At 51.5% G+C, this 27,485-nt stretch overlaps 1 protein-coding gene across 11 annotated transcripts in view; it reads right to left on the bottom strand.

The window, feature by feature from the left end:
• Positions 1-27,485, bottom strand: part of DAB2IP (DAB2 interacting protein) — a 152,022-nt gene that overhangs the window by 36,554 nt on the left and 87,983 nt on the right. Inside the window, exon 1 of one of the 11 annotated variants that reach the window (XM_054283949.1) lies at positions 3,969-3,998. The exons of 8 other annotated variants lie outside the window; for them this stretch is intronic. The gene's annotated coding sequence lies outside the window, so the exon portion shown is untranslated. Of the gene's footprint in view, positions 1-3,374; positions 3,399-3,733; positions 3,812-3,968; positions 3,999-27,485 lie in introns of those variants that run through there. 2 more of the 11 variants (XM_054283947.1, XM_054283948.1) reach the window with 2 other exon arrangements.

Here is a 27,485-nt window from a genome sequence, read left to right on the forward strand (position 1 = left end):
CCCTCGGGGACATGGCACTGTGGCACGAGCCCATTTACTGGAAAACATTTGCCAGTCCCCATCGCTGCTCCCAGAGTTCCCCTCGTAGCAGCAGTAAGAGAAAGGCCACAAGCTGCTGCTCCTGAGAGCAGCACCCACAGCACCAGGGACACCTGAGTCCCTGCAGACCTGTGCTGGCCACCTGCCCCCCAAACAGGCAAACACACCTGGACACCATCTGCTGACAGTGAGCACACACCTGCAGGGTGCCAGAGGGACCTTGTTCAATGCATCCCCCTGCCATCCCTGTGCAGATGCTGCCTGTGGGGCTGTCCTATCTCCTGCTCCAGTAACTCACTGTGTACTCCAGGTCCTGTCCTGGTTTACGTCAGCTGATCCAATTTCAATCCTACACCTTTGTTTTAATAGCTGGGAAGGGCCAGCTGCCCAGAGCCATCTCACAACAGGAACCCTCTTTCCAAACAGCACATTCAGTTCTTTTTGCCAAGGGCCTTTTTAAAATCCTTTTTTACTTGCCTAAAGTTCAGTTGAAATGAAGGGGGGAGGAAAAAAATCTCATAAAAGACCACATTAGTTCTAAAGAGAAATAACATTACTGCTACCGGCACTGACCTGGCGAGTCCTGCCGAGCAGCACCAGTCTCTGGTTATTAAAGAAAGAGCTCTGCTGCCCGAGAGCAATCAGAGAGGACTGTTGTGCTAAATAATAAAAGTCATAAAACATTACCGTGTGAAGGGATGTATCCCCTCTGCCTGTGCCCTCCACAGCCACCTGAGTGTCACCAAATCCAACCAGGACCATGGGGACTGCAGGGAAGACTTGCAAAAACAAGGATGGAGAGGCAATCCATCCTCTCCTCACCCAACTCCAGGGCTGGGTTTTGAGCAATGGAGGCAGCAAATAGTGCTGCAAAGAGGCAACTCTGTCAGTCCTCATTTCAGAGCCTCACCTGCCTGAAACCACCCGGCCGCTGCTCCTGTGGTTTTATGATGAAAATGTTCCTGATTATTTCTGAGAGACAGAAACAAACAGAGAACCTGGTGGGTGGCTGCACAGGGATGGAGCAGACACAAAACTTAACACTGAAACAAAGTGGGGGGGAAATTAAGAACCTTTCTTAAATCTCCTACTGTTCTGCTCTGAGAACATGAGCAGATTGGGGAATTGTGAAGGAAGTCCAGGCCCTCAGCTGAAGAAGCCCCATTGGCACCAGCTGCAGAGCTGGCAGTGCATGCTTCCCCAGTGTCAGAAGGATTTGATCTCCCAAATTACATTTGACTCTGTGGCACTTCTCCTGGCCAGCAAAGACTCCCCGAGTGCAGCTTTTTGAGGCTGACAGTTCTTTTGTGTGCCCAGCTGGGTGCAGGTTCTCTAGGGCAGCCCTGGTCCCCTCCCCTGCACTCGCCCACTGCAGGGGTCCCCCTGCCCAAGCACAGCAGAACAGCCAGGCAGATCCACACCCAGCACAGACAGAATCTAAATCTGTCTCCAACCCCGGGATTAGGGGTTTGTTATGACTGAGAACAAAGTGCACAACTCCAGTAGATAGATTTGCAACATCAGATGGGAGAAGGATTGTAGCAGTCGCAGATGGGAGCAAATCACCCACCATGCTCTGCCTGTGCCACTGCCCCTCCTGAGCCTCTCTCTGCCGGCTCACTGTGGCCCTGTGCCCTGCAGGGCCCACCCTGCTCTGGTTCGGCTCCCCCTCTCCTGCACAGCAGCTCTGCCCTCCCCAGGGCCCAGCAGCGCTCTGTGACCCCCCCGCCGGGCCGGCTTCCCACTGACCTCCCAGCGCTGCTGCGAGTTCCCATCCCTTCCTCCCCCGTGCCTCATCCTGCTTCAATGTAACAAACAAATATGAAAGCGATGTTATGGGAAAAACCACCACCAACAGCACACAAGAGAACTCGCAGGCTTCCAGAAGATGAAGAATGTTATTTTTCCTGCAGAAGAGGACGTGGGGATGGAGTCTCAGCATGCAGCAGCACACCCTTCTCCATGTTCTGCTGCCCTGAACTTTCTCCTGCCGCTCCCAGAACCCCAGCTGCTGATCCCTGCCTGGGAAACTCTGCTCAGCATACTCAGGATGGGAACCTGGCGTTACAGGTTGCCCTCACTAATGCAACACCTTCCCTGAGCAACACAAAGGACATGTAATTAAACTTATTAATGCCTGCCCTTGTTTTCAGACTGTTCTCAGTTTCAACTGGCAGCAGGATTAATTACATTCAAAAGGACTCTGTCAGCTCGTACCAGATTCCAAACGTTGTTTTTGCCAGAGCAAACATGAAGGATGATTTTAACCTGTGACATTCACCTGAGCATGGGTATTTGTTTAACAACGTGCCACTGCAAAGTTTGTCAGGGCAGCCTGCAAGCCCAGCATGGGACACTGATGGCATTTGTGACGTGCAAAAGGAGAGGGCTTCAGGGGGAAAAGGGCATCAGGAGCAGGATGCAAAAGGTGACCTGAATTTCAATCATCAAAAATATTTCCAAGGAGCCTCTTTCCCATAAGCAGAATGACATCAACATGACATTTTCAACAGAAATCAACACTTATATTAAAAAACACTTTTATCACATCAGCCTAAACCAGCCTAAATAGTGCCAGATCTGGGGACATCATACGCAAACAGCAGTGACAGATCCACCACTCCGATCTGGAGCCCGAGTTACAGCACAGCCCTGGCACAAGTCATTCCCACAGCCTCCGGAGCCAGCAGGGACCGCAGGGCCCCAACAAACACCTGGGGCACGTCCATGGCAGCAGAAGCAAAACCGGGACCAGGGACCGAGCCAGAGTCCCCCGCTCCCTGCAGCACCCAAGGCAGAACCCCGGGGTGCTCCCAGCTGCACCCCACGATCACCACCTTCCACGGGAGGAGCAGGGCGGGGATGAGGGGTTTGATTTTTATCACCTATATTTTGCATAACATCAGTCTGGAGGCGGAATCTGGACAAGGCGGCAGAGGCGAGGCAGGATGTGTCCTCCTGGACCAAGCAGACGGAAATGGAGCCGCAAGGCCCATCTCCAGAGCGCGGCTGCCGAGCCCGGGCGCGGATGATGAAACGCCGCCCAGGATGGAAACAAACCGCGAACGGCCGGAACGAGGGACGGAGCGCGGCCGCACATCCCGCGCCGGGCCGGGCGCGGCTGTCAGCGCCGGTCCCTCCAGCGCGGCGGCCTCCGCGCCCCGGCCCCGCTGCGCGCCCGCCGCCCCCGGCCCGCCCCGGCCCCGGCCCGCCCGGCCCCGCCGCGGCCGCTGCGCTCGGGGCGCGGTGCGGGAGCCGCCGGTCGGGGCGCAGGGCCGGGCGCGGAGTTGGCGCTGCCCGCGCAACCCGGGCACGGCCGCCAGCCCCGCACTCACCCGCAGGGCCCGGGCCCGGGCCCGGCCCCGGCCCCCACCGCGCCGCCGCCGCGCCGCCGCCCCGCTCGGGCTGGGCCATGCCGCGCTCCCGCCGCCGCCACCGCGGGCGGGGACCCCCGGCCCCGCCGCCCCCGGCCCCCGCCCCGGGCCGGCCCCGCCGCCGCTCCGCCCCGCCGCGGCCCATTGGCTGCGCTGTAGCTGGGCAGAGCGCCCCGGGCCCGCCGCCCCCGGAGCGCGGGCTCGCCGTGGGGGGCAGCGGGTGCGTTTCGCTCCCCGCCGCGGCCCGGAGCACCGGGCACCCCCTCGGCTCCCGCCGCCGCCCAGCAGCGCCCGTGCCCCGCGGTCCCCGAGCCGCTCACCCCTCGCCTCATGCCGCCTCTCCCGCCCGTCGCCCTCATTCTGTTGCGATAAACCGGGGTACGGCGCAGCTCCCCGGGAGCCCGAGTCGAGCGGCGGCTGCCGCCGGCACCGCTGGTCCCGCCGCGTTCCCCGGGCCGGCACCGGGAGGGGAGGGACGGCGCCGCCCGCCCGCCTGTCCCTGCCCTCGGCCGCGCAGCGCATTCCTTTCCCGTTTGGGAGAGCCGAGTCACTGACCTTTGCAGCAGCGCGATCCACAGCAGGGAGTAGCGCCTGCAGCAGCAGCCGGCGGCCCCTGCGTGAGCCATGGTCCGCACCCCGCACGGAGCGCGCCCGCATCGGCGCCGAGTTCACCGGGGCGCTCCGGGCCGGGCTCCCCGGCGGGGGCCGGGGCCGCGCGGCTCAGGCCCGGGCGGCCTCACGGAACGCGGGGCCCGGGGCAGCAGGTGAGCGGCAAGGGAGATGTGAGGCAGCGGAGAGGAGACGGAAAGGCTGCGCGGCATGGTCCCACTGTCCCGACTGCCACCATCCTCAGCCAGCCCACGCCGACACGTTCCCAGAGCCAGACTGCTGCTGTCATCCTGGCGTATTCAAATACCTCCATTACTCATCAAGTACAAAGTAGGACTATCTAGTAAATGAAAAACCACCACATGGCACTGTCCCCTGCCTCTTACAAATGGCTGCTTCCTCTTCCACTTTTCAAAGGCTTCTGTCCATGTCTGCAGTGAAGCACAAATCCTGCAGCTCATGCGAGGCAGCTCCGGATCAGCGGAGAAAGCCGACACCTGGGCTGCAACCGCTCGTCAGCTTTGGAGGGGCAAACGCCAACAGCGATAAACATCCCCAGGTGACAGGAATACTCGAGGTTCCTCCAGAGCACAGGAGAAGGAAGCAGGTCTCAGGGTAGGAGGTCACAGGAGCAGGTCCTGCCCGAGGAGCAGGCACAAGTCTCGCCTCCTCCCGGGACTCACAAGCTGGATTCCCAGACAGACCATTCCTCCAGCCAGCGCCACCATGCACGGCACTGACAAACCAGTCAAAATTCGCAGGTTCTCTGCCCAATTCCAACACTAACTCTCTGCACAGCCTCCCCTACGTGCCTCTCCTCAGCCAAAGAGGTGGCCATGACCCTCTCACTGCCAAAGGATCCAGAAAACACGAAGCAGCATCGTTACTGGGCTTGGCTAGCAAGGAGCGCGGTCACCTAAGGCCAGTGGGGTCCCTTCTTCCTTCCAGAGCAAACTGGTCCCCAGTGTGTGCCAGGGACAGTGGCACCAGCTCATCAGCCACGCTGGCAGCACAACACCCCAGTCTCTGCCTGTCCCACCTTCCCCTCCTTAGTGGAGGACATGCAGACCCCCTTTCCCTTGAAGTCTGCAAACAGCACTCTGGATTTAGCACATTTTGCCTCATTTTTGCCTCCCCCATTCCCCCCACCAGCAGTTTGAAGTTTTCTCACCGTTTGTTGGCAGATGCCATGCAGAGAGACAAGCTCGCTGTCCTTGATCTGCTTTTCAGGGCTTCTATAAAGTAGGGCACCAGCATCAACCCAGCCTCAGGTTTTTGATACATTGCTGGAGTAGCCAAAAATAATAACAGGCAGCTTCAGTCAATCTTCTCCTTCTCAAACCTGCAGCAGCAGCAGCACGGGGGTCCTCTGTGTGGCAGAGCAGAACTACAGTGCCCAGCAGGCTGAGATGCCAGTCAGCAATGCAGGGCCATGCCCCCCTGCCAGCCAGGCTGCCCCCAGTCCTGCTTGGGGGTCTCACATGGAGCTCCTGCCTTGTGGGGTCCCCTTCCCCAGAGCCATCCGTGTTTTGCTCTCCGTATTTCCTCCAGCAGCTTATCTCTGTGGCTGCTGTGAAATGCTAAGGTCGAGTTACACTTTTACCAACCCTTTTATCTTCTGGCAAGGCACGAGAACGCAGAACCTGAACTTTGGAACGAGCCTTCGCACCTGCGCTGGGTGGAGAGCGGAGCAGACCCGAGGCAGAGGGAGAATTCAGGTTCTCTCTGCAGCCCAGCACTGGGACAGTCTGGAAGGAGGTATTGAACCCACCAAGCCTGCACTGGCTCTGCTGGGAACTGTGGCAGCTCCAGCTGACATAAGGACCCAGCACAGCTCTGCTACAGCTTCCACATTGACAGCAAAGACCAGCAGAGAGCTCTGTCTGCTGGGAACTGCCCAGTTGAATTCCCCCTGTCCCAAACCTGAAATTCCAGATGGTTGGTCTGTGCAGCACTGGGAAGTGAGCCAGGCATCAGGGGATGAGGTAACGTTTGACCTTGTAGCCTGTGTGCTGCACGTTGATTCTCCACACTCACCTCAGCAAATGCCAACTGTGTTTTCCCAAAGTGACGTGGGGAGTGCCACTGTGCCCCTGTTCCACTGATCACTCTGGGGTTGGGCTGGTGTCTTAAACACACAAACCTGTTGGGACACAGGTCTGTATAGGCCATTCCTTGCCCTCTCCCTCTCTGTGGTCTCTGAACACTTGTGTGGCTCAGGAAATACAGAAAGAAACTAAAACTCTGCAGACTGGGGCCTTGGGGACTGCTCTGTCCCCGTCCCCAGGGAGTGGCAGGCAGTGAAGGAGCCACATTCCACTGACTCAGTGTTCAAATACTGCTGCAGGGAGCATTTACTGCCACCAAGAAGAACTTGTACATCGACATCTCAGCTCATTTTGTCCAAGCCACGGTTTCTGCAGCTTCCTTCCAGCGAGCTCGTAGCTCGCTCCTCGTGTGCACAAGGTGTTGTTTCCCTGCAGACAGCTGTTCCTCTGTGCAGCAGGTGACACAGAGGTGCATGGCACAGCCAGAGCTGTGACTGCCTCACAGTGCTGGCACTGTCCCCAGGCTCTGTGTGTGACCTCCACCCCACCCCTTCTCCACATTTACACTCCTGTTCCTGACAGGATCCCAGCACCACCCACCCTGCTCACTGCTCAACAAATGGCATTTGTGAAAGGAAAGCCACCGTGCCCAGTCAGGGCAAGTAAAAGTATTTTTCCATGGGTTATTAGAGGAAATTTTCCATTACCAGTTATTATTTGTATTATTTTTAGTCCCCTTCTCTTGGGTTGTGTTTTCTCCTCTGGTCCCAGCCAGGCCTGGCTGACTCTGTTTCCTTGGCTGGGCAGAGGAGGATGAGGATGGTCACAGCTTTGCCTCCAGCAGCCTTTCCACACTCCATGTTTGCCTTTCAGAGCTATTAAACCCAGCTATCTCTCACTTTTTATTGACTGTGAAGCAGTGCTTTGTGCTTTATGACCACACTGTCTGTCACTGGGAAACAAACAATTTCCTAATAACCTCAAGGAGTCAGCAGTGGAAGGGATTGTGATTATCCACATCTACTCCAAATTTGCACTTAAACTCGAATAGCCTATGATGTCATAAATGCACTTGTTTTATAAAGTTGGAACAATCCCATATTCCAGCACAATTAACAGTATGATACATGGCTTTGCACAGCTGTTACTGATTGCTGCCTCTCCACCTGCTGCACTGACCCCAAAGCTGAGCTGCAGTGATGGGGCAGAGTTGACTCAAGCACCCCTGAAAAATGGGGCACTGTTTCCATAGTGTTTATACTGAAAGAATATTTCACTCTGCCTCCATCCCCTTTCTCAACACCCAGACAGTGCATCTGACTGGCCAATTTCTCTTTCTGCTTATAATTAGCTTCACTTTTCTGCTCTCCTGGATAAGCATTAGACTTTCCTCTAGGAATGTAATCCCAATCCACAGGAAACCTGTCTTTACTGAGATGCCACTCATCTTTTCTGCAGGGTTTATTTAAAACAGAACATTGTTATTAGCAGCAGATTTTTCTAAACCTTTTTGTGAGGTCCCATTCCTGCAAACATCCAATATCATTCTGTGTGATTAGTCTCGCTTCAGAGACACCACTTAACATTCAACCACAATTTGAGCCAAGGCATTTGCAGGAGTCAAGTTTTGAATTTCAAATCAAAACTACAGAGGGGTACCAGTGGCGAATGACTTTGAGCCTGACAAACACAAATAGGTGTTTTAGCATCTAAACTACATTTTCCTGTGATTTGTCCTTCTGTCTAACCATACTGGCCTGTATAATGGCTTCAGTTTAATAGGGAAGAGCTGACTTTGGAGGCTGAATGATGTTCAACAAAATGCTGTTCTTAAAAAGCAATATCCAAAGAATGCAAAATTTATAATCAGAATAAAGTTGGGGAAATATTCTTTTGCTTCTGCTTAACTTCCCTTAAAGAAAAACGAAGAAAAGCTCAAAGCATTTCAAAGTTTGTCTGTGGTTTTTTATCCATAGCTGGCACCAGGATATAAAGCTAATTTCTTCCAATTGCTCTCTGCCTTTTAGCCAGATAGGTTTTAGTGTCTTCTAGGGATGGATATAAAGCACATCACTCTCACAGGAGCCTTCTTTTCAGATGGGATGAGAGGTTCTTCTTCCATGGCCTTTTCTGGGAATGGCCCCTTTGTTTCCCCCAGAGCAGAGTGAGGCACAGCTCTGCACCAAACCCAGGCCAGCCCCAGGGACCTCGCTGGACCATCCTGACTCTCCTGGACCATTCCAGACTCCTCGAGCAGGGATGAAACTTGGCAGAACTGGGGTGCACTGCATCACTTCTCCAGCTCATTTTTTTAAGTGCAAGTATCATTACTGCATTCTCCATGCAATGCCAAGGGCTGCTACTTCCAGAGCTGATGTAAAAATTGTTATTAAAACTTACAAACTGTGAAAAACTCTTAAAAAAGTCCAAATCCTGGCACTGGCCTAAATTAAATTACAGCCAGGAGCTGCCAGGGGTACATGGATAAGCACAGAGCCAGGCGTGCGTGCAGTCCTTATCCACAGCCCACACCTGCTGCTCCCTCCTGCAAGCTGCACTAATGAACACAGTGTACAGCCCAGAGGATTTCAGATAAGGGAAAGGTCAGGGTGAAGACTCAGGAGTGAAGAACAGATTGAGTGGGGTTCATAAATGAAAACCCCATTTTAAATCTAAAATTAATTTTTTCAATAAATTAGGGCAAGTGAGCTTTCCTCCAGCTCAGACAATGCAGCTTTTCCTGGATATGGACCACTGGCAGGAGGAGGAAGCACATGTGCTCAGGAATCAATGCTAATACCCTCAAAAATTAATCTCTGAAAATTGCTTCAATGGAATAGAAACGATTTCAAATAAATCTCTGTATAGCAAGAGCTGACAGAATATCACAGATACCTGGAGTAGGTACAGACTGAAAAAAGCAGGCTTTGTGTTTTCTCACACAGGTTTGGTGTGGTTGCTGTGCCTTTGTGTGCCTCAGTTTCCCCGCTGCAGACACAGGGAGTCTGTGAGACTGCTGGGGCCTGCTAAGAGCCAGCTGGGGTTACCCAGGGTGGATGTGGCTTCCCCAAGATGGAAACACTGCCCATCCCACTGGAGATGAGTCGTGGCTTGGCTTCCAGCACCCAGCCAGGACTGCTCTCCCCAGGGAAGGGAGGCCATGGGAGTCTGGCAGTGCCAATGGCTGTGCCCTCTGTGCCCTCTGCTACCTGCAGGACCAAGCAGCCACGGTGACAACAAGCTCTGCGGATCTACACCAGCCCTCAGAAGAGCAGAGTCTCTCAGCCTGGCTGAGTAATGCATTAATTAACAGAAGACAATGAGCAGAGTGTCAGCTTTGCTGCTGACAATTCACCCTGGGAGCTGAGCCCCCCTCGGCTCCACCTGAGCCCTGCTGAGCTTCCAGGGGCTCCTGCTGCTCCTGCCCCGAGCACCCACCCACAGCTCAGCACAAATCCCGGGGAAGGGACCCAGGGCCTGGCTGCCAGCAAAAGGGGAAGGAGCTGCAGAGCCATTCCTGTAAATGCCAGGCAGTCAGAGCCAGTAAATCATCCTCACCTGAAACATTTTTTATGTTTTTCATGTCTTCTGGAGGGGATGTGGAGATTCCTGAATGAGTTCTCCACATGAATGTCTCCACCCTCATCTTCTAAACAAGGGAGCCAGAGGGGAGCTTGACCTAAAGCTTCACTGTGGAAGGGAATGGAGGCAGGAGCAGGGGCAGGTGTGAGCCCCAGTTCAGGAGCTGTACAGTAGAAGCAACTTTCTTTTCTAGCCAAGCTGTTTTAAATCAATCTAGTTAGACACATGCAAAGCACTGACACAGATGCACTGAAACTGGTTTGATCCTTGCCTGAACAGGATTAACTTGCCTCAGTTATTAACCAAATTAAACCCAGCTCATCATCATTGCAAAAATGACTTTATTTTACACTCACAGTTGTGTGGAATTTTTGTAGACAGAACCTGGAAGGATTTTCCTTTGTGATGGGTGTTCAGGGTCACACAGAGCTCCCCACAGCCCAGCCAGTCTCAGTTAACTCCCTCAGGTAACCTGTGCCTGTCTCACCTACAATTTTTCTCTATTCTTAATGTCTAAACCTACATTTTAGGCCATTAGCCTGCACTGATGACAGGAAGAGTTAAAACTACTCAGACACACTAAGAGCCTGAGTTGATGTAAATAGATTGAGTTAAAACAAACAGAGTTGTACAGACACCTTCCTTTCTGCTGGGGTTCACTCCTTGCTCCCAGTCCAGGCTCTGCCTTGTCCACTCACCACCACTGGCAGTGCCTTGCAGTTCCCAACTCTGCAGGGTTAAATCTGCAGGGCAGAAATTCTTATTTTACTTTCTTCTGAGAAAAAGCAAAATGTTTGGGTCTGGTTTAGATTTTGTTCTTGTATTTAATTTCTCAAAACACCGATTTCCACAAATATTTTCTCTTCCTCTGATGGAATATAAAACCATCATCCAGCAACCCCCTCTGCCCTGCTGCCCATCCACTGAACTGCTGCTATGCCACGGCACTGAAGCACTTGTTCTTATCCTGACAGATGCTAAGCTTAGGTCAAATCCCTGGGAATGCACGGGGCCAGCGTATGCTCCCACAAACAAAACTGCAATCTGCTGCTGGGCTGATGAACTGCCCTGGATTTACACCGTGCCTGGAGCCCATGCTGGAGCTGCACAGAGCTCCCAGGGGCTGTGGCACAGAGTGGCCTGGGGGGCACAGCCCAGGAATGTCCCATCCCAGAGCTTGGCTCACCTCCCTCCAGTGCCAGGGCTGCTCCTCCTGCCCCTGCCTGGCTGCCTTCATCTTCCATGCCAGTGCACCAAAACTGAAAGCACCAGGTGAGTTTCCAGAAGAGCAACTGTGCTCCAAACACAGAGCAAAAGCAAAGCCCATCCTGGCCCGAGCAGCCCCAGCTGGCACTGAGTCACTGCACAAGCCCTCTCCTGTCTCACTCACAGGGCACGAGGGCCACAGCTCAGACTGCTGGGCCCAGAGGTGGCACAGGGACAGGGACAGGCCTGGCACAGGGCACACTGCTGAGAGATTAAAACAACTGCCAAGTGAGAAAAATGTTCCATGATTTCTTCACTTCTTTGGACACCTGAGAGAAGCACAAGTGATGAGGATCTGGCTGGCTGATGTGAGGACAGAGCAGGAATCTTCCCTGGGATGAGGGATGGATTAAATGCTCTGTGCTCTCCAACCTACAGCTCTTGCAAAACCCAGATGCACCAGCAGCTGCCACACAGAATACAGAGAATTTGGGAAAAGCTGCCAAGTGCCTTGTCTGCTAAGTGCCTACAACACTCACATCCATGTTACAAATGATGGGATAATAACTTAAGATTTTTTGCTTATGAATATTTTTTTTTCTTAGCTTTGTTTTTTTTTTTTTAGTGATTAGAGCTGAATGAATGTGTTAGCCCAGTCCCTGGGCAAAAATCAGTTTCAGTTCTGGGAGCTGCAAAGATGCAGCAAAGGACTGAATATTATATCCAATCTGAACACTGTGATTTGGGAGAAGGCAATAAAAACCTCCCTGCATTAGGCTGATGTGCAATTCCTGAGTACAGCCTTGGCCTGCCTGCCTTTGACATGTGGCTTCCCTTATTCCATCCCTTAAACACTTTATTACTTTATACACTTCAAGAAACAAAACAACTTTTTAATTCCTTTGCCTGTAGAAGTGTGAAAGCAACTTCTTCCTAAATGCAGTGAGATCCCAAGTGGAGCCAGGAAGCCACTTGAGTTGTGCACCATAAACACTTCCACAATGTGAATTAATAAGTCTCTCTGAGGATTGGGAAGTGTGCCACATGCAGCATTTCTGAGTCCACAGCCCTTTTATCTAAGTTGTTTTTTCCTTTATCCTTGTCTCCCTCCATGACAGTTTGGAGATTTTTGGCATCCAAACTGCAGCCTGGCTTGTCAAGCTAAACATCAACTGAGCCTTTATATGTACGTGAGAAATGAGAATAGAGACAAAAATAGTTATTAACTGTGCTTTTAGAATACTGAACAAGCAGGGTGGCTGTGTGCCAGTAAAGTCAGGGTTGGAGCAGTTCTGATCCACATCTGTGACAGTGGCCAGCGCTGCAGGCTCCAGCAGAGCCGCTCCTGGGGCTGGATGGGGGAATTGTCCCCTCTGCACGGCTCTGTCACCCTGAGGATGCCATGCTGGGGCAGTGACCACATCAGCAGGTGGCAAGGGGCAATTTTCCATTGCAGACTTGGTGCTGCTGCCCTGTCTGCACCGTGGGAGGAGAGGAGGCTGCTCCTGGAGCACTCCAGGCGCTGGGATGGCTCCGTGGTGCAGACCCAAGCATGGCACACAGGGACAGTGGGGACAGTCCCCTCCCAATCCACCCTGTGACACTGGCAGGGCTCCTCCCAGAGCCCTCAGCATTCCAAGGAGGAGCCAAGTCCATCCCTTGGCTCTCAGAGCTCAGTGACGTTCCTTCCCTCAGTCACATCCACACAAACTGTTTCTCAGAGATGATCCCAGCTTGCTGCAAACACTAAAACAAGTTTGGAAACACTGGCAACACTGGACTCCATTAAAAAGAAGTGCTCCATGCCAAGGCTGAGAGAACAGGAATGTGACCCAGCGGGACAGCCTTGGCTTGCTCATGGCTCGTGGACAAAGCTCGCTCTCTCCCCTGCTTTTCACCACTGCCAAGCTGTGCCTCGCTCCCTTTATTCTGGCAAGTGCCTTTGGTAAAATGTACAAGAATTTCTCTCCATGGAGGGAATTTTAGAGGAGAACTGGAAAACGGTGCTGGGTGACCAGCTGGAGTCCAGCAAGGTGCTGGAACAAAGTCCTGCAAGGTTGTTATGGATGGCAGAACACCCAGCCCAGGACTGCAGGATGCTGCAATACCTGTGCCACACTTTGAATGGAATTTTAATTATAAATAGGAACAACAGACGTGGCCCAGATCCTCACTCACTGCCTGGTGTCCTCCTCACGCTTTGAAAAAAAGCCACTAAAACCAGAGATGTTCAGCTCCCCATTACAAGACTGCTAAAAACTCCAGCTCCTTTAGTAATTACTATAAAATACTTTCAGACAGTTTTTAAAAGCATTAGTGAGATAAAATGAAGAAAAGAAATACTGCTGTTAAAGGTATGTTAACCATTCCCCTTATCATCCAGCACTTTATTTTAATGAGGTTTGTTTTACTTCTGCTATTTGCTTTGTCACACGGTGCAAGTCTCTGGGCATTTCTGGGTGAGAGAAATGACTTTGGAGCAGGTGGGGCTGGCAGAGCTGAGGGCTGGTGGATGCCAGCCAGGCTGGGCACGCTGGAAAGGCACTTGTCACTCATGCCCTGTGTCACAGTGGGCAGGCAAAGCCTCTGCTTCCATCCCAGCTCAGCTCTGGGGGCTGCAGATCAGAGGGCTCGGAGAGAGCCTCACGCCGATCCCACGAGTGGGAACACAGCTACAGGAGCTTTATTTATGGCGATATTAAATATGCAACAATCATTCCCCAACATCAGAGTAATAAACATCACTGCTCCATCTGATCTGGAATCAGCAAGCATGCTTCTCACATTCACAGGGAGAGACAAAATGCTGAATTATTTATGCTTTGACTATGAACAAATATAGAGAAAATAAGTGAGTTTGGTACAAAGCAGCAGAGCAGATTCAGGGCAGATTATTGTACATCTTTCAATCAAAATAGACTCTCTCATTACTCTAAACAATTGTTTCTCCTCCAAAAGAAGTGACTTAAGGAAGTGTAATTAAGGGATACAGCACCAGCCACAGCCGTTCCATAGGAAGGCAGGGGCTGACTGACTTCCCAGGACATGGCAAGATCCATTCAGCTGGTAGGAGCAAATGTATTCCCAGCTATGTTCTACAAACTCCTTCTAAACCAAAAGAATTCTATGTGGTCACCAAGTACCAAAGCAGCAAACACAAAATTGGGGCATTCTGCCTCATATTTACACTTCTCATCATGAACCATACTGTGCCAGGCTTCTGTGGGCAGCAGAGGAGCCCTCTGAACGTGGAGTGTGTGCCTGTGCTGAGCCTCAGCCCTGCCACAGACGGATTTTAAGTGTCCCAGGAAGCTCTGTCATTAACTGAATGAAAGGAGGATACTCCAGAGCTGCACAGACACCTTCCTACTTTCCATATAAATGCAGGATCACTGTTACACCTTCCACTGCCCTGAGACCTGCAGCCAGAATTAGCTGATGTTTGCCATGCCCCGCTGACATTTCAAGCTTGGCAGGAATAAAAATCCAGCAAAAGTGGTGCAAGTGCAGGAGGAATGACAAGAATTCTGGGACAGGAATGCCCTCAGAGCCTGATTTTCAGCAGCCACATCAAGCCCTTTGCTACCCACATGTGTGTGCATGTGATAGGGAAGGGGATGAGATGGGAAAGAGGGGATGAGAGCTGTCCTTCAATTTCTCAACAGTTTCTTAACTTAAATCCTTCATTCTGAGCATAAGCACTAAATCAGGCTCAAGGAAGGAAAAACTTAATTAATCAGAGGTAGCCAAGTTCAAAGTGCGCCTGGGGTCGGCTTTATTACTCTCCTTCACTTTGGAGGTACAGGGTTTATGGATAATCCCTGTCTGCTGCAGAATGACAGCTATGGGCTGCTGAGTATTATTTCCTGGCAGTAACTAAATTTGAAGGTCTCCTTTCCTTCCACTCATCTTTTTAAAGTTTAATATTGTCACTGAAATATAACCAAGGGCCATATATAGCACAGGGGTTTAAAATGCTGTGCCCAGCCTGGTGACACCTGGTTCAGCTCCACTCGTGCCTTGCAGACTCCCCTCACCGAGGCTTTTGATCCCAGTGGAACTGGGAATAGCTGGAGATGAAAAAGGGCTGGTGGTGCCCTGAGCTAACAGGCCAAGCAAGCCCTGCATTATCTGCTTGCTGAGTACCTGCACATCCAGAACTCTGCTGCTCAGTCCAGGGAACTGTATCATCAGAAAAACCACTTGATTATCTCCATAACAAACACTTCATTTTCTCCATGCATGGAATCACTCCGGAATTTAACCAACACCAACAGCCATCCATTACCTGATTAAACAGCAGCAGTGACAGCACCACCAACAGCAGAATCAGGAGTTTGTGGAGCACCCCCTTGGCACAACCAGTCTGCAGAGCTGCCCACACGCTCTGCACAGCCCAGGGGCTCAGGGATCTGATCCCTGCCCTGGACTGGGCGTTCCCTGCCCCAGGGCTGCAGTGAGCATCCAGACACTGGAATGAACAGCCCCAGTTCCTGTCAGTGGGGCAGGGGCACAGGGGTCTGTGCCCAGCAGCCCATTCAGGGAAGGAGGATTCTCCCACAGCACACTCAGAACTGGTTTTTGCCTCATTCCCAAGCAGCTGGCAGCAGGCTGGGGGAGTTCTGCAGACCTGGACATGGTTGGTTATGGGTCATCCTGTTCACTCTGGACACAGAGCCCTGTTCCATCACCCCACCAGCAGCAGAGGATGGAAGGAGCTGCCTGGGCCCTGGCCAGGGCTGGGCAGGTGCAGGAGCTCCCCAAGGGCTCCCTCAGTGCCCTGAAGTGGGATCTGTGCCACAGACCAGCAACTTCCAGGGATGCAGTTGTTGAGCCTGGGATGGGGAGTTCTACCCCATGCCTAAATAGTAAAGCCAGCATTTAGTTCCTTCATCTCCACACGAAGTATCTCATTTCAATTTAATTTCACAGTTGTAATGGATTTTTCAAAAATATTCAAGAACATATTTACTTTCCAACATCTTATTTCCTTTCACATTTGAAAAAACTTTCTATCTAATCCCTCAAGTCATCCTACAGTCTGAATAATTTCAGGTTTTTAATCAATAGCTGTCAGACTTGTCAAATTACTTTAGGGACCACAAAGCAATTTTTAAACATTCATAAACCCTCGTAGAACAGTTAAGTGCACTGAATTTTAAAAGAAAGAGGAACTGAATAACACTGATCAAATAGGATTATATTCTGGCAAATTATAAATTAGTTTTTTTATGAATCTTCTCACAGCTACTTATCTAGTGTCAGGATTCTTCTGCTGCAGGAAGAAGTGACTGTTCACCTCTAGAGAAAGAAGCCTTTTCTCTCCTGTCTCCAAGGCTCCTTAGCAGGAGCAGGGTGCAACGCCTTTTTTGTTGTCTTTTTAAAAAGCAACATCATTACCCAGCCAGCTGCCCAGGGGTTCTCTCCATCATCCAGAGATGGCCAAGCTGCTGCTCCACAGCTCTGCAAATGCATCTTGGCTCCTGGCATCCTTCCCAACACAGACTTTGCTTCCCAGTGCGCTCCTGGCATGTGCATCTGTCTGACACGTCAGTCTAGAAATGAGGGTCGCCAAAAGTTCTCAATTTATTGGACATCTGCACCAAACCACAGCTTGAACCTTTTATGGGGCTGATTTTGCACATTGCATAAAGTCAAACTCTGAGGTGACTGTGGGAGCCTGTGCTGCTGTTGCCTGTTCTGTGTTTGTTCTGGGAGGAGAGATCAGGAACATGTGAAGAAGTCAAACATGTTCCTCCAGAAATGACTTTACACACCACAGCCCCACATCACCACTGCAGCGTCTTTCCTAAATTTGAGGGATGTGGCCTGAATAGGGAGGAAAAAAGGGAGCTTCATAGCTGCACTGAGAATGCTGGAAGTCTTCCAGGAAAAAGTGCAGTTCAGATCAAAGAGGAGCTGAAGGATGGTGAGAAGAAAGGAACGTTTGCTGAGAGGAAAGGAACGCTTGGCTGGCCACGTTTGGCTGGCCACGTGCAAACAAACAAACCCCAACCCTCCATCCTCCTCCTTCCAGCTGAAGTGGCTCCTCTGCTGCCTCAGAGCCTCCCCAGACACACCTGCCCTGCTCCTGTCCCCCTGCAGGCTGTGTGTCCCTCCCTGGCAGCAGCCCCGCTCGATGGGAAGAGCTGGAGGCTCAGAGCTCAGAGCCCTGTCTGTGGCACTGGGTCCAGCAGGACAGCAGGGACATTCCTGTGCCCTGGCTGCTGAGCCCAGGATGGGCAGGACAGGGCTTTCCTGGGAGGGATCAGCGCTCAGGCAGGGCTGAGGGAGCAGGACACAGGCAGGACATGGGGGTGCTGAGGTGCTGGGACTTGCACCCTCTGCTGCTGCTTCACATCCAGAGGGGACAGAGCCAAGAGCCAGGGCCCAGGCCCCTCTGGAATGCTTCACCTTTTCCTGGGCCTTGGTTCAGCCCTGTCTGTCTCTCTGCCCTTTCCCAGTGCTCCTCACACACAGGTTTGTGGCTGCTCAGCTCCGTCAGCCCTGCTCTCACCCCTGCATTAAACACACGCCCAGCTCCCTGCATCTGCTGGAGATGTCCTTTGCCAGAGATGGGGAATTTTGTCTGCAAAGCCCCTTCATACCAAACAATGGCTGCTTTTAACCTCTGCACTGGTTTCTGGTTTCCAGAAGGACTCTTGCTGTTGCCATCCCCATCAGCTCACACTGACAGCAGCAGGGGAGCCCCATCCTTCCATGGTGCAGCTGCTGCTGCTGCCCAGGCACAACTGCCCTGGAGCTGGAGCTCAGCACACACAGATCTGTGATATCCAGCTGACCTAGTTCTGACAGTGGTTCCATGTCCAGAGCATTGCTGTGGGAGCTGATCCTGCCCCAGCTTTGGGAAGGATTCCTGCAGCCCAGGTGTCCAACATCTGCCCCAGCTGCTGCTCAGCCTCCAGCCAGGCCTGGGGCTCATCGGCAGCCCGGGCTCGAGGAGCTGGGGAAGGGCACTGCAGGAACTGCTCGTGAGCTCAATCCAGCCAGAAATGTGGGATGTCTGCCTGATTCACAGTTGCTCTTTTTTGTAGTTTGTGTTGAAGACACAACATTTTTTCTCAATGAGAAAATCTCGGCAAGTTCTGAGGTTTTTGAGGCTTGCTTTGCTTTTCTTAGCGAGGTGCTTAGTGGGTCTGTCAAGCTTGACATCACAGACATCAAAAATGTGAAATTCTCATTCAGTTTTCTCTATATTTAGCTTGTTTTCCTGTATTTAGCTGATTGCTGTTTGCCCAGTGAAGCAGAAACCCAAACCTCAGAGCATTGTGATCAACAATTTGATCTCAAGACCTAAAAAACCAGTAAATAATAATAAATCTAAATAAACAGGAGCAGGACACTGAGCAGATGAGTTCAGTAAATGACAAAGCAAACTTTTCCTTTCAACTGGAATGACTAATCCCCCTGAATTACACTTGATAAGGATTCAGGCATGTCATTACTTTGTATTAGTAATAATAATAATAATAATAAAATCCAAGTACCTTTTGTTGTGAGATACCCTGATCAGGGATTTGTTAAAGAACATTTTATTTCAGAGCTATTTCATTAAATGTAAAAATTAAACTGAAGACAAGAGGCTGTGATTTGTGGGGGAAAAAGTAACTGGAAAAAGGAGGCACTTGGAGGATCTAAAAAGTGATAAACACCCTAAAAGAAGGGTGAAGAGCAAATTGTCATGTTCAGAGAGAGAAACCTGCCTGGAATCCCCAGGACAAAAACCAGAGAAGCCAACTGAATGAAATACAGCCAGGGGGGAAATACAAGGGGGAAAGATCCAGAAATGGAGTAAGAAAGTTGAAACAATTACTCCAAAGATGAATTTTAAGTTGTGGTCAGTGTCCTCAATCTGTTTCCCCACCCTCTGGGTGCATTCCCTTCCCCAGAGGGCAATGCAGAGGCAGCAGGGAGGGAGCCAGGAGCTGGCCTTGCCACCACGCTGCTGTCCCTGCTCCCCTACCCCTCCTGGGTCTGCCCTCCTGCCCCCTCACTGCAGCTCCTGCAGAACGTTTGTTTGTCCTGATCTGCATTTGTGAAGCATTTCACAAACTCCAGCAGTGCCCCAGGAAGCTGTGCCTTGGTCTGCATGGCCTGGGAGCTGGGAATGGCTCAGGAACTGGCTGGAATGGTTCAGATCCTGCATGTGGAGGGGTGGGAGCTGATCCAAGGTGGGTGGGAAGAGGAAGATGATCAAAGGGAAAAGCTTGGATCTCTCTGAATACATCGGGTTTCTCTTAAGCCAGGCCGTATCCTCCCTTTCCAGAACATCTCCCTCACACCTGCCAATGTGGTTTTTAACTTTTAAAATAGTTGGTGCCGCTTCCAAAATGTGTCTGCAACACTTCCAGAAGTGATAGTTTCCCTAATAGGAAAAATGAAGCCCTTCCTGACTGAAAGCTGTCATTAGTAACCCCTCGGTGCCGTGCTGGTCCCGTTATCCCAGAGCCATTCAGTGTGTACCTGCTGGCTGGAGGCGCTCTCGGAGCCCAGCTGTGGCACTGGCACTAAATGGATCCCACCCAGCTGGGCTGCTGTGGGCACTGGTGCTAATGGACAGGAACAGCCCCAGCTTTCAGCCCCCTGAGTGCTTTTCACAGCTGAGGGACTGAGGCACAGCCAGGCCGCGGCTGGGGGAGAGCAGGGAGGGCCCGCGAGAGCTCTCGTGCTGTCAGTGCTGACAGCCAGCTCTGAACTGCCAACACAGACAAACCAATGCCCATCTGAAACCCCACTGAAACCATCAGTGCTGCAGGAAGATTTCTAGGCAGAAAAGTGGAGGAAATGCCACATGAAGGGGTAAACCTGTGGACAGTCCTGCCAAGGAGAGCATTCCAGCACGGGCTGTGATTGGTACTGGGACAGGGCTTGGAACCCCAACACCAGGGGAGTTATCCTGTGTTACACCTCGCTCCTCTCATCAAAACAATACACCTGGCTCAGGAATGCAGGTCCATAGAAATACTGGCAGATCTGGCCTTAATACACAGGTTTCTAACTAACACCAACTTCAGTGTCTGTGTGAGCAAACAGTCTCTGGGGTCTGTGATCAGGGAACAATTCTGTTCAAGGCCTGGATTGATGGTGTGGTGCAGCTGTGCACGGGGGGCTCAGGGATCCAATAGTTTGGTTCCAAAGCACTTTTAGGAGATCTTCCCACAGCACAGAGGGCACTCACAGGGCTCCTGGTGATCCATGAGGCTACCAGGACAGGGTAGGGACTGGAACATCTTTTCCAACCAGCTCCTGACAAAGCAGGAGGAAGAAGCAGAGATGGAAAATACCCTGAGGTTATAAGATAGTATTTTTTTTTAAAAAGTTCCATTGAGAAATTATTCCTGGGATTTGATTTGTTGCCATTCCCATTGGCATTTCTGGGAAATTTTCTTTTTATAAATAAAATATATTTTAAAGTAAAATGTCTTGCTTCTAGGTTTTCTGGTGCAACCCAGTGAAGAACACTGCATAATATCTTTGTAGAAAATAAAGCTCAATTATCTAATAGGCCTTGGATCTGTGCTGCAATTGTAGCAATGGGATGGGTGCCCCGAGCAACAGGAACTGTGCAAATATAGAAAGTGAACAAAGCCACAGAGATTCACCATTTCAAACAAAAACTGCTGCAGTCATCTAGTCACTCATGGAAGGAATATGGTCTGGAGCTGCTGCCTGCTGGAGAGCCTTGAATCAGACAGTCCAGAATGGTTTGGGTTGGAAGGGCCATTAAAGCTCAATCCATTCCACCCCTGCCATGGCAGGGACACCTTCCACTATCCCAGGTTGCTCCAACCTGACCTTGGACACTTCCAGGGATCCAGGGGCAGTCACAGCTGCTCTGGGCACCTGTGCCAGGGCCTGCCCACCCTCCCAGGGAGAAATTTCTGTGCTGCTGTGTTTCTGCTTTCACTTTGAGCCAATTATTCCTTATCCTGTGACCACACTTCCTGATAGAGAGTCACTCTTTGATGCTAGGAGGACTTATACAAGAGTAATTAGAAAATATTATCTATATATGTTAGATGTTACTGTTCCAAGAGCCTTTTCCTGTAAGCTGCTGGGAGGCCTGGCTGGCTTTGTGGCCTTTGGCAAGATTCTTCTCTGTCCTTTCACTCCTGTTCCCAGCTGAGTATCCCAGAACAAGCTCCATCTAACATGGGATCCTGCCTCCAGCAGGAAGGCAGTCTTGTTAACAGAGAGAGAACACAGCTCCTGGCCCTTGAAGACAGGCAGGCAGAGCCCTGAAACTTTGGATTTATTCTTCTTGCTGATGTTAGTTGCTTAGCTACAAATATTCTCAATGCTCATAAAAGCCTCTCTCCATTAGTCCTCACCACAAGGTTTTAAGTCCAGCCACAGTTTATTTTTCTTGAAACCTAGGTGATGAAATTTCTCCATGTGAGCTGGAGAATGCCCTGTTCCCTGTGCAGAGCCTGACAAGTGCTGTGAGCACGAGCAGGAGCACAGGAGATGTCACCCTCCAGCACCCAAGATGGGCAACAGAGCCCGGCTCTGATGTAAGAGCACGCTTAAAAAAGGAAACAGAAAGGGAAGAAAAAAGTAAGAGCCAAGACTGATGAACCAAAGTGAGCCTGCAGCTCAAGCAGAGCTGCTGGCAGCTCGTCCTGTGGAGCTCTTTGAGGCAATGCCTGAAAGTGACGGCTCTGCTCAGCATCTGCTCCCAGGCTAAACCAGCCCGAGGCTCCTGGGCTAAACCAGCCATGGGCAAACCAGGCAGGATGGGATCAGCTGGTACAAGTCTGGCACAGCATCCCCAGCACATGGTGCTGTCCCACAGAGCTCCTCTCCCAGCCCCTGCCGTGTGTCCCTCACTGCATGGGGCTGCTGCGAGGTGGGAGCGTTCCTTAACCTGAGGAGCGCCAGCTCCTTCCCACCCTGCTCTGCCTCTGTGTGAGGGACAGGAAAAGGCCATCAACAGGTGACATGAGTCACTGGGAAATGATGGCCTGGGCTCAGGCAGGGAGAAATAAAATGACTGTGGAACAATCACCTCGTGGAGCTGCCCGGCAGAGAACAAAGGGAGTTGGTCTGGGTAGGAACCCAGGGACAATGGTGGCACCAGCTGTGGGGACAGGGCAGCCAACAGAAATCCAAAGTGGGCTTTTTCCTGCCTGCTGAAATTAGAGAACAATGAGCAAAACCTCTGTGGTAGGAAAGGGAAGCAGCTCAGCAGGAACACACAGCTCTGGCACCCAAGTGCTTCCAGCAGCACCCAGCTCCTCCCAGCACAAACTGGAATTCTGTAATCCCAAAATTACTGGATAGGAAGGAACAGACAAGCACACAGAACTGTGAGTGCTGTCACATTCTGATGACTAAAAGCTGGAACACTTGAATAGTGAAAAGCACCTTTTGGGCTCACAGTGCCTCGTGTTTGGTGAGCAGGTAACAGAGGAACACACTGGGAGTCAAGGGTCTCTTTATCAAACTAATTTTTTAACAAACAACCTTGCAATGATGCCAAGAGAGAGCAGAAAGCTCCCAGTCAGCACTGCTCTGCAATCAGCGATTAATTTGTTGCCCGATGCTTTGCTTGCTGCCCATGACAGAGCTCATAAATCCTCATTTTTATTGATGTCCTGGCCGAGGGGCCATGCTGGAAAGGGCTGCCTTGTGCTGCAGGTGTCCTGGGCAATCACCTTGCAGGATATGACAAACTGCTTAGAGGCTTTTGTAAAGCCTTTTAATCATTTTATCCGTCTAATTCTTGTTTTTATTGTCTTTGCTGTAAATCCACGGCAGCAGCTCAATTTGCATCCTGCTCTTTCTGGGAAATGGAGTGTGAGACCCTCCCATGGCAGCAGGGCAGGGGCTGTCACCCTCAGTGCCACAGCCCCAGCACCACACAGAGCATCTGCAGTGCCACCAGCAAGGTCCCAGTCAGGCCCAGTGGAACTGGGGCCCTTCTCCCCCCAGTCCTGGCTGCTGCTGTTACCACAGTGGAGGGGATGACATGGAGAAAAATGGTGCCTGTTTAAAAGAGACAGAAATTTCCTATATGGTGAAGAGGTGGAAGAAGGAACCAGTGCTGGGGGAAGGGAGACTCTATTGGAAAAAGTTTCCATCAATGTCTACTGGCCAAGTCTTTTGAAGTATTGAAGTCTGGGTCTTAACAAATCTTAAAATCTGGGTCTCCAGCACCTAAAACTGTGACTGAACAGAGCAGTGCCTTTACATGTTGGTATCCCAGGTGATACAACTCCAAGTTCTGTGAATGTCTCCTCTCAACACAAGTGACAATTGTATCTTATTAAATCTGTCATCAAATTGCAGCTCTCTGAAACTGTGCAAGTCAAAGAGAAGCAAAGCAGGGGGGTGTTTCTGTACAATACCCAGTGGAGCTGAGGGAGCCCTTTACATAAGAAAGGTGTTATTTCTGCCACTTTGAGCTGAAGGAAACTCAGGGAATTACTGAGAGCTTTCTCATCCCACTCACGATCTTCCCAGCTCCCCCAGGGCACTCCAGGACAGCCTGGGAGTGGCTGGGACAGCAGCAGGCACGGGGCTGTGGCTCAGGGAGCTGGAGCTCCATGCTCAGGGGTCACTGGAGGGAACAGAGATCTCCTGAGGAACTGGGGCTCCCCTTTGTCTCCAGCTCTGCCGCTCCACTCCCATCTCCCTGCGCCAATATTGGCACTAACAAGGCCACAGGAGGCAGCTCAGCCTCACCAGAGGCTCTGTTATCTCCTCAAGCCCCACAGCAGCTCCAGTCCTGCCCAGGGACACTTCCCACTAATTGCTGTGCAGTGGGGAGGAGGATGGGGCCAGGAGGTGCAAACAGCCTGCAAGGTCACACGTGCCTGGCTGGGCCTCTCCAAAGATCATCCACACCCAGCCCTGCTTCATCACTGCTGCTCAAGTCCTGAAGACATGGCTGGGAATCAAGAGGAAGCAAGGAGAGTCCTATCAGCTTACCTCTGAGCATTAACACAACATTAATTATCACTTGCTCATCAAGCTACAGCTTAATGAGGACCAATAGAGATGGGGCCATGACCTTTCCTCCCTCCCTTCACACTCCTTTCCTACACCCACGCTCTGAGCCATGATCCCTGGTCCTGCCTAGGGTAGATGCTCAGTGTCACTGCTGGGACAACTCACCAGCTGTGACCAGCTCACAAATCTGAATGAGGCTCAAAGCAAGCATTCCCTGCTTTCACTGTATTTAGGTGTTCCTAGTGTAGGTATCACAGAATCCCAGAACAGTTTGGGTTGGAAGGGACCTTGAAGTTCATGTTGTTCTAAACCCTTGTCACGGGCAGGGAACCTTTCACCAGACCAGGCTGCTCATATTATTATAAATATGCTTTGTTTTTAAGCTTTGCTGGGATTGTTATTTGCTGCATTTATTGGCCAGTGCATGGCTATGAGGGCTAAGAGGGATTCTGCTGCTGTTACTGCAGGTGATACTGGCCACCCTGCAACTTTTGGGGAAAAGGAGATGGGAGGGAAGAAATCTGAAGCCTATTGAGGACACAAGCACTTGGCAAATTTTAATTTGAAATACTTTTTTCCTTTTCAATCATATCCTTTTCCGCTGGGCTCTGCAAAGAGCAGAGCTGGACAATCGTACGGGAAGCTGGGGGAGCCTAACAATAGAGGAGGAGTGGAGAGGGGAGTGGAACCAGCCTGTCTCCTTGTACTCAAAATGAAACATGATAAAGAAACAAATTGCATAAAGGATGACTAACAAAGACAGCTTTAAAAATCGTTTCAGGGTTAGCCTTCTCAGGTTGACAGCAGGGACAGCAGGAAAGGACATTCGGTTTCACACATTACGTAAGTTTTAGTCCATCTCCCTCTCAAGTTCTCTGTCTGCTCCTACCACTGATCCAGCCACCCACATTGGCTGCAGACCTCCAGGCACAGCCACTTCTTTCTTTACAATCACACAAATCTTTTACAACGGCTTTGGAAAATCTGTGAATTCTGCCTAGCGCCTCCTCTCCGCTCCCCATGGATGTGAGGGAATTCTTGCCTGGTGTCCGTGCTCCCAATCCACCGAATCCCTTCTGCAGGAGCATCAGGGCCCAGAGCAAACCCCTTCCCAGCAAACCCTGTCACCACTTGATTCCTGCAGGCTCCTGTGTCCCGTGGTGCTGGAGGGAGCACCCGGAGCTGTGTTGGTGATGGAATCCAGAGGGTGGCTCCAGGCCCCGACCCCCACAGGAAACAGCACAAACATCGGCACCCCCGAACTGCCGGCCAGAGCTCTGCTCCAGCACTGCAGCCTTTGGAAACACGGCTCACTGCAAGCTGCCGCAGCCCCAGCAGTCCCCACCAGCTGAAATAACGGGCTGGAAAATCTGTTTGCTCCAGATCCGCTCCCTGTCCCTTTTGAAAATGCAGTGTATCAATTCAAAGGATTGTAAAGGTCCAGCTTTTCCAATCTGGATCATCGACTTCCAGAGCAAGCTCCCAGAGGTGCAGGGAACACTTTGTCATTGCAGTGCCATTGCACTTCGGCAGATCCTGGTGAACCACAGAAGGGAAAGGTAAGTGGAAAACTACCAGGCACTTACCCAAGCCTCCACGGGACAGGGAAATAAGACCAGGACAGAAGAGTAAGATCAGGAGAGAAAAGCAATGCTGAGGTCCCCAGGAAAGTCAGCTGCTCCGGGAGCAGAGCGAGTCCATCCCCGGCTCCCTCCCCGGCCGGCGCTGCCCGCTTTGGGTCCAGCTGGAGCCGCTCGCAGGCTCCGGACTGCGAGACTTCCTCTGCAGCTGATAGCCGGGTTCTGGAAGTAAACTGACTGCTGCCCTTTGTGAGGGGAGGAGGGGGCTGGGAAGCTCAGCCCCTTCCCTTGCTTTGTAATTCAAACCCTTCCTCGAGGCTCAGTGTTTTGGAGGAGAGGCATCTGCTCCAGCCCCGTCCCTGCTGCCGGAGCTCACACCGGTGCTGGCGGCCGGCCAGGCTTGCAGAATGGAGTTTACATGACAAAGCAGCTCCTTCCTAATTAAACTTCATCCAGCACTTTTCTGTCTCAAACATAATTAGCGCAGAACAACAAACATAGAGGTAGGAAGGGAGAGTTTGAGCGCGGGTTGCTCTGTCTGCACCTCTGATTAATTTTCAGATTTCCTCTTTATTTATGCAGTAACTATCTCCCATCACTTCCAAAACATTCCGTATCCACCATCCCTGCTGGGGGCACTTGGCCTGATGCCACTGCCAAAGACTGGGCACGGCTGGGAGGAGGGATTGGAGGATGGATGGGAGGATGGATTCAAGCAGGGATGGAGCAGGGATGGAGAAGGGATGGAGGAGGGATGGAGCAGGGATGGAGCAGGGATAGCAGGAGGGATGGAGAAGGGATGGAGGATGGATGGGAGCAGGGATGGAGGATGGATGGGAGGATGGATGGGAGGATGGATTCAAGCAGGGATGGAGCAGGGATGGAGGAGGGATGGGAGCAGAGATGGAGCAGGGATGGAGGAGGGATGGAGCAGGGATGGAGGAGGGATGGAGCAGGGATGGAGGAGGGATGGGAGCAGAGATGGAGCAGGGATGGAGGAGGGATGGAGCAGGGATGGAGGAGGGATGGAGCAGGGATGGAGAAGGGATGGAGCAGGGATGGCGAAGGGATGGAGCAGGGATGGAGGATGGATTCAAGCAGCAGGGATGGGAGCAGAGATGGAGCAGGGATGGAGCAGGGGTGGGAGCAGGAATGGGAGCAGGGATGGAGCAGGGATGGAGGAGGGATGGAGGAGGGATGGAGCAGGGATGGAGCAGGGATGGAGCAGGGATGGAGGAGGGATGGAGGAAGGACAGCAGCAGGGATGGAGGAGGGATGGAGCAGGGATGGAGGAGGGATGGAGGAAGGACAGCAGCAGGGATGGAGGAGGGATGCTCGTTGTGTCAGAGCAGAGCACATTCCCGAACCCTCCCGGACACGGTGCTGCTCCCGAAGCCTGTCAGTGCAGTGTCAACATCTTTCCATAGGCAGCTGCACCAGGATGGGGAGCTCTGATCTTTATTACCTCCTGAAGGCAGTTAATCTTTAAAGCTCAAACCATAACTGCTGTCAGCTTAGCTTGCAGCCTCCTTCTATTGGTATTTACAAGTTACATTTTAAATTGTAAAGAAGTCCAGGCACATGGGAGTTTGTCCACAAACCAGACAGAGGGAAACTAAAGCACATTCTCCTCAAATCTGCCTGAAATCTAAACTTTTATTATTAGCCATCTCCAGTGTGATAATAAACTCTAGTCCCTGACAGCAACATATGGATCTCATCTCCACTGAAGTCCAATATTACAATAATCCACATTGACCTGGTAAACAGGCTCAATCCAACAGATTTTACTTCACCCTGTCAATGAGAAAGTTCTGGTATATGACAGAAATAAAAGAAAAAAACCTGGAATATTTTGTTTCATTTCCCACAACCCCCTACGACTCCCAAATGTGTGTGTCTGTATTGTTCTAAGACACAAGGAGCTTGCTTTTCTTCTAATTACACTGGTTTGAAGTAATTATTCTCATTTTTTCTCCGTGTACATGAGCACATCAAAATAGGAATTGACCCAGTATCAAATATTCCCTGTTTTAGGAATTATTCCAGCTGCTTGTAACACTGAAGGTCCA

Source organism: Melozone crissalis, unplaced genomic scaffold, assembly GCF_028551555.1.
Source record: "Melozone crissalis strain CALT ecotype California unplaced genomic scaffold, PUWL_Pcris_2 ptg000041l_1, whole genome shotgun sequence".
Lineage (NCBI taxonomy): Eukaryota > Metazoa > Chordata > Aves > Passeriformes > Passerellidae > Melozone > Melozone crissalis.